Raw genomic sequence first — 8,338 nt, 5'->3', positions numbered from 1 at the left:
TACTTATTTTTTAATCATGTTTTTTTTAATAAGTTATATGAGCTGTTTATATGCTTTAGCTATTAATCCCTTATTGGTCATATCATTTGTCAATATTTTCTCCCACTGAGAAGATTGACAATTTGTTTTGTTAATGGTTTCCTTTGCTGTCCAAAAGATTTTAAATTTAATTAAATCTCTCTTTTTTAATTTTTGCTTTTATTTTGTCTGTTTTAGAGGATGATTCTAAAGAAATGTTACACTTTATGTCAAAGATTGTTCTGTCTATATTTTGTTCTATGAGATTTAATTTTCATTCTTACGTTCAAGTCTTTAATTCACTTTGAGTTTACTTTTGCATATGCTGTTGGAGAATGTTCTAATTTCATTCTTTTACATGTAGCCATCCAGTTTTCTCAGCACCATTCAGTTTACTAGAGTGCCTTTTCTCCACTGTAAATCTTTGAGTTCTCTGTCATAAACTGATTGAACTTAAGTGTGTGGATTTATTTCTGGACTCTGTATTTTCCATTGATATATGTGTCTTATATTTGTTATTAATAGATGAAATTTGTGCTCTTTATTCAATTATTTCATACTATGGGTAAAATACTGTTCATCACTCATCTTCTGTTGATAGATATTCAGAACACATCTATATTTGCAACAACTATAAAAAAATGCTTCAACTTTTGCTTCTGTAATATACTTTCCCCAGAGTGGGCAAAGGGCACGTTGACTGCACAATTCTCATTAAAGCATTGTGAACTGTTAAGTCAAATGTGCATATTTTAGATAAGACTGGGGCAGGTAAATTAGGTCCAGATATAAAGGCCCTATGTTGTACTGCCTAAATTAAAATTAAAACTAGTAAGGATGAGGTTAAATTAGTATAGTAGGCTATTATGATTGAATTTGTAGAATTTACAGTACTTATGAAATGAACTGAGATTTGTGAAAAGCTAAGGATAGTAGCTAAGATCATTTTAAATGAAATAGGATGCCTTTTAAAGTGGTGAATTCCTCATCAGTGGAAGTGTTCCATCAATGTTTAACTGAACACCTGTGAAGAATGGTTTTTCAAAGGATTGCTGAAAACAATTGGAGACTGAAATATCTTGTTTTAACATCCCATTCATTTCTAAGGTTGTGAAGTCTAAAACATAATACAAAACTGGTGACACCTGTTAGTGATTACTTCAGTTCAGTCACTCAGTCGTGTCTGACTCTATGTGACCCCATGAACTGCAGCACGCCAGGCTTCCCTGTCCATCACCAACTCCTGGAGTTTACTTAAACTCATGTCCATTGAGTCGGTGATGCCATCCAACCACCTCATCCTCTGTCGTCCCCTTTTCCTCCTGCCCTCAGTCTTCCCAGCATCAGGGTCTTTTCAAATGAGTCAGCTCTTTGCATCAGGTGGACAAAGTATTGGAGTTTCAGCTTCAACATCAGTCCTTCCAATGAACACCCAGGACTGATCTCCTTTAGGATGGACTGGTTGGATCTCTTTGCAGTCCAAGGAACTCTCAAGAGTCTTCTCCAACACCACAGTTCAAAAGCATCAATTCTTTGGCACTCAGCTTTCTTTTTAGTCCAACTCTCACATCCATACATGGACTACTGGAAAAACCATAGCCTTGACTAGATGGACCTTTTATGACAAAGTAATGTCTCTGCTATTTGATATGCTGTCTAGATTGGTCATAACTTTCCTTCCAAGGAGTCAGCGTCTTTTTATTTCATGGCTGCAATCACCATCTGCAGTGATTTTGGAGCCCCAAAAAATAAAGTCTGACACTCTTTCCACTGTAATTAATTACTGAATTATATTTACACTCTCATAATCAGACAGTGGCCTTCCCTAGTTGCTCAGATAGTAAAGAATCTGTCTGCAATGCAGGAGACAATGGTTCAATCTCTAGGGAGGGAAGATCCCCTGGAGAAGGGAATGGCAACCCATTTCAGTATTCTTGCCTGGAGAATTCCATGGACAGAGGAGCCTGGCAAGCTACAGTCCATGGGATTGGACATGGCTGAGTGACTAACACTAATTAGATAATAGCTTTGAAAAAACCTATGGCCATTTTAATTTTACTGTATTGTAGTTATTGAAATTTAGGAAGATTTTTCCATAAACTTTTTAAGAATTACACACTGAATTGCAAACTTATTGCTTTTGAACTCAAGACTTCTACTAGAAAAAAATGCACATTACCAACTCTTATATATGCAACTCATATATGTGCAAAGTGTGACATCAGAGTGAAAGTATGGGCTGTGGCATTAGGCAGTTTCCCATACTACATCTTTGACAGACAATAATTGATAATCAAAATATAACAAAGAATAAAATATAAAAGTAAAACTGATATGTGATATTACCACTCATTCTTTAATCCTTTTACTTATTAAACAGACATTAATAAGTGCCTGGGTATGAATCAGGTTCTCTTATAATTAAATTTTACAGTTAAAATCTACCATTAACACTTGGGTGATTTGGGATAGGAATTTAAGCTACCTAAGCCTCAAATTGTTTATTGAGTGGAAGTAAATACAGTATATCTACTCCATTGAGTTCTTGGGAAGAATAAAGTTAAGTGCTTGCTTAACAGAGGCTAATAATTAAACATTGTATGTAATAGATGATATTATTTTTTGTTATATCGATATAATTCCAAGTGAATTATGAAAAATTTTTAAAAGCTTCTACTTCATAAAATGAATTCAAGAACAAATTGAAACACATAAGATGCACTCTAGAAAAAAATAATAAGACATTAAGTAAAAAAAAAAAAGTCAAGGGAGAGAAATCTAAGTAGACTATTAAATATATAGCCTATTAAGCCTAATAAATTTTATTGAAGACTTTCCTTAGGATCCCTGTTTTAATGGTTATTTCCTAAAGTATGTCGGTCTTTCTTATACTGCATTGTATACAACATGGCTAAATAAAAGTATAATTTGAGGTAAGTAGTGAGACTGGCCCAGTGTAATCACACAAGGGGTATTTATATATATATTTTAAGACAGCATATGAAAGTGTTCTATAGTCTTTGGCAACCATCATTTTTAGTAATCTGTTGCTGTACCTACTACTTCCTTTACTCTTCTCTGATATTTCCCATTTATATGTCTTTTATTTACTTTTCTTTTACATACTTTACCATCATCTCTAAAATATGCCTCCTTTAATAGGCAGAATTAGTTTATTTGAGAGTTTTGTTTTGTATGATGAGTAACATGTAACAGTAATCTATTGGGGTACGTCCCATGCTTAACTAACTTTTCCTAACAAAAAAGATGCCAACTGTACTTTAACATTCCTGTGCTAACTCATTCTGATAAACACATGGGGATGGGGTAATAATGAAGGACACTACTAACAAAAACAGAGAAAATCTATATATTGAGCATTCCAAAACAGATGGAAAAACTATCAGTTGAGTTCAATTGCTCAGCAATGTCCAACTCTTTGCCACCCCATGGACTGCAGCACGCCAAGCTTTCTTGTCCATCACCAACTCCTGGAGCTTGCTTAAACTCATGTCCATCGAATTGATGATGCCATCCAATTATCTCATCCGCTGTCATCCCCTTCTCCTCCTGCCCTCAGTCTTTCCCAGCATCAGGGTCTTTTCCAATGAGTCAGTTCTGTGCATCAGGTGGCCAACATATCAGAGCTTCAGCTTCAGCATCAGTCCTTTCAATGTATATTCAGGACTGATTTCCTTTAGGATTGACTGGTTTGGTCTCCTTACAGTCCAAGGGACTCTCAAGAGTCTTCTGCAACACCACAGTTCAAAAGCATCAATTCTTTGGCACTCAGCTTTCTTTATGGTTCAACTTTCACATGCATACATGACTACTGGAAAAACTATAGCTTTGAATAGACAGATCTTTGTTGGCAAAGGAATGTATCTGCTTTTTAATATGCTGTCTAGTTTAGTCATAGCCTTTCTTCCAAGGAGCAAGTGTCTTTTAATTTCATGACTGCAGTCACCATCTGCAGTGATTTTGGAGCCCAAAAAGATAAAGTCTGTCACTGTTTCCATTGTTTCCCTATCTATTTGCCATGAGATGATTGGACCGGATGCCATGATCTATGTTTTTTGAATGTTGAATTTTAAGCCAGCTTTTCGCTCTCCTCTTTCACTTTCATCAAGAGACTCTTTAGTTTCTCTTCACTTTCTGCCATAAGGGTGGTATCTGATAGGGCCCACATGGGGTCTCAGTGATAAGATGGCTCATTATGTTGACCTTACGATGCCCCTTTATGTCACAGATGGGACATGGTCTGAAGGAGGCCTTGGCTTTAGGCATGAGCGAGCCCAGTGGCCTTCTTTGCCACATTTGAAGCAGGTCCTGGGTGGCATCCTTTCTTTGTTGGTTGTTGGAGGCTTGAAGCCATGTAGTTCAGTTCAGTTCAGTCGCTCAGTCATGTCCAACTCTTTGAGACCCCATGAATCGCAACACGCCAGGCCTCCCTGTCCATCACCAAATCCCGGAGTTTACTCAAACACATGTCCAAGGAGTCAGTGATACCATCCAGCCATCTCATCCTCTGTTGTCCCCTTCTCCTCCTGCCCCAGACCCTCCCAGCATCAGTGTCTCTTCCAATGAGTCAACACTTCACATGATGTGGCCAAAGTATTGGAGTTTCATCTTCAGCATCAGTCCTTCCAATGAACACCCAGGACCGAACTCCTTTAGAATGAACTGGTTGGATCTCCTTGCAGTCCAAGGTACTCTCAAGAGTCTTCCTTAACAGCACAGTTCAAAAAGCACCAATTCTCTTGCACTCAGCTTTCTTCACAGTCCAACTCTCACATCCATACATGACCACTGGAAAAACCATAGCCTTGACGAGTCAGAACTTTGCTGGCAATGTAATGTCTCTGCTTTTAATATACTATCTAGGTTAGTCATAACTTTCCTTCCAAGGAGTGTCTTTTAATTTCATAGCTGTAGTCACCATCTGCAGTGATTTTGGAGCCCAAAAAATAAAATCTGACACTGTTTCCACTGTCTCCCCATCTATTTCCCATGAAGTGATGATTTGTTTTCTCAATGTTGAGCTTTAAGCCAACTTTTTCACTCTCCTCTTTCACTTTCATCAAGAGGCTTTTTAGTTCCTCTTCACTTTCTGCCATAAGGGTGGTATCATCTGCATATCTGAGGTTATTGATATTTCTCCCGGCAATCTTGATTCCAGCTTGTGCTTCTTCCAGTCCAGCGTTTCTCATGATGCATTCTGCATATAAGTTAAATAATCAGGGTGATAAAGTACAGCCTTGACATACGCCTTTTCCTATTTGGAACCAGTCTGTTATTCCTTGTCCAGTTCTAACTGTTGCTTCCTGACCTGCATACATGTTTCTCAAGAGGCAGGTCAGGTTGTCTGGTATTCCCATCTCTTTCTTATTTTATTTTTTTTTCATTTATTTTTATTAGTTGGAGGCTAATTACTTTACAATATTGTAGTGGTTTTTGCCATACATTGACATGAATCAGTCATGGATTTACTCATATGTGTTCCCCATCCCGATCCCCCCTTCCGCCTCCCTCCCCGTCCCATCCCTCTGGGTCTTCCCAGTGCACCAGCCCTGAGCACTTGTCTCATGCATCCAACCTGGGCTGGTGATCTGTTTCACCCTTGATAGTATACTTGTTTCCATGCTATTCTCTCAGAACATCCAACCCTCGCCTTCTTTCACAGAGTCCAAAAGTCTGTTCTGTACATCTGTGTCTCTTTTTCTGTTTTTCATATAGGGTTAGCGTTACCATCTTTTAAAATTCCATATATATGTGTTAGTATACTGTATTCCTCTTTATCTTTCTGGCTTCCTTCACTCTGTATAATGGGCTCCAGTTTCATCCATCTCATTAGAACTGATTCAAATGAATTCTTTTTAATGGCTGAATAATATTCCATTGTATATATGTATCACAGCTTCCTTATCCATTCATCTGCTGATGGGCATCTAGGTTGCTTCCATGTCCTGGCAATTGTAAACAGTGCTGCGATTTACATTGGGGTGCACATGTCTCTTTCAGATCTGGTTTCCTCGGTGTGTATGCCCAGGAAAAAGAAATCAAAGAGGACAAAATAGATGGAGAAATATACCATGTTCATGGAATGGAAGAATCAATATTGTAAAAATGAGTATACTACCCAAAGTAATCTATAGATTCAGTGCAATACCTATAAGCTACCAACGGTATTCTTCACAGAACTAGAACAAATAATTTCACAATTTGTATGGAAATGAAAAAAACCTCGAATAGCCAAAGCAATCTTGGGAAAGAAGGGAACTGTAGGAATCAACCTGGCTGACTTCAGGCTCCACTACAAAGCCACAGTCATCAAGACAGTATGATACTGGCACAAAGACAGAAATATAGATCAATGGAACAAAATAGAACGCCCAGAGATAAATCCGCGTACCTACAGACACCTTATCTTCAACAAAGGAAGCAAGAATATACAATGGAAAAAAGACAACCTCTTTAACAAGTGGTGCTGGGAAAACTGGTCAACCACTTGTATAAGCACGAAACTAGAACACTTTCTAACACCATACACAAAAATTAACTCAAAGTGGATTAAAGATCTAAATGTAAGACCAGAAACTATAAAATTCCTAGAGGAGAACATAGGCAAAACACTCTCTGACATAAATCACAGCAGGATCCTCTATGACCCACCTCCCAGAATATTGGAAATAAAAGCAAAAATAAATAAATTGGACCTAATGAAACTTAAAAGCTTTTGCACAACAAAGGAAACTATAAGCAAGGTGAAAAGACAGCCTTCAGAAAGGGAGAAAATAATACCAAAATAAGCAATAGACAAAGGATTAATCTCAAAAATATACAAGCAACTCCTGCAGCTTAATTCCAGAAAAATAAATGATCCAATCAAAAAATGGGCCAAAGAACTAAACAGACAATTCTGCAAAGAAGACATACAGATGGCTAACAAACACATGAAAAGATGCTCAACATCACTCATTATCAGAGAAATGCAAATCAAAACCACAATGAGGTACCATTACATACCAGTCAGGATGGCTGCTATCCAAAAGTCTACAAGCAATAAATGCTGGAGAGGGTGTGGAGAAAAGGGAACCCTCTTACACTGTTGGTGGGAATGCAAACTAGTACAGCCACTATGGAGAACAGTGTGGAGATTCCTTAAAAAACTGGAAATAGAACTCCCATCTCTTTCAGAATTTTCCACAGTTTATTGTGATCCACACAGTCGAAGGATTTGGCGTAGTCAATAAAGCGGAAATAGATGTTTTTCTGGAATTCTTTTGCTTATAGATGATCCAGTGGATGTCGGCAATTTGAACTCTGGTTTCTCTGCCTTTTCTAAATCCAGCTTGAACATCTGGAAGTGCACGGTTCACATATTGCTGAAGCCTGGCTTGGAGAATTTTGAGCATCAGTTTATTAGCGTGTGAGGTGAGTGCAATTGTGCGGTAGTTTGAGCATTCTTTGTGATTGCCTTTCTTTCGGATTGGAATGAAAACTGAACTTTCCAGTCCTGTGGCCACTGCTGAGATTTCCAAATTTGCTGGCATATTGAGGGCAGCATCTTCACAGCATCATCTTTCATGATTTGAAATAGCTCAGCTGGAATTCCATCACTTCCACTAGCTTTGTTCACAGTGATGTTTTCTAAGGCCCACTTGACTTCTCATTCCAGGATGTCTGGCTTTAGGTGCATGATCACACTGTTGTGATTATCTGGGTCATGAAAATCTTTTTTGTACAGTTCTTCTGTGTATTCTTGCCAACTCTTCTTAATATCTTCTGCTTCTGTTAGGTCCATACAATTTCTGTCCTTTATCGAACTCATCTTTGCATGGAATGTTCCCTTGGTATCTCTAATTTTCTTGAAGAGATCTCTAGTCTTTCCCATTCTGTTTTTTTTCTCTATTTCTTTGCACTGATAATTGAGGTAGGCTTTCTTATCTCTCCTTGCTGTTCTTTGGAACTCTGCATTCAAATGGGAATATCTTTCCTTTCCTCCTTTGCTTTTCACTTTTCTTTTCACAGCTATTTGTAAAGCCTCCTCAGGCTCCTCAGGCAACCATTTTGCCTTTTTGTATTTCTTTTCCATGGGGATGGTCTTGATCCCTGTCTCCTATACAATGTCATGAACTGTGTCCATAGTTCATCAGGCTCTCTGTCTATCAGATCTAGTCCCTTAAATCTATTTCTCACTTCCACTGTACAGTCATAAGGGCTTTGATTTAGGTCATACCTGAATGGTTTAGTGGTTTTCCCTACTTTCTTCAATTTAAATCTGAATTTAGCAATAAGGAGTTCATGATCTAAGACACAG

This window comes from Cervus elaphus, chromosome 9, assembly GCF_910594005.1.
Source record: "Cervus elaphus chromosome 9, mCerEla1.1, whole genome shotgun sequence".
NCBI classification, from domain to species: domain Eukaryota; kingdom Metazoa; phylum Chordata; class Mammalia; order Artiodactyla; family Cervidae; genus Cervus; species Cervus elaphus.
The sequence above is the reverse complement of the archived record's forward strand: the minus strand, read 5'-3'. Positions refer to the sequence as shown.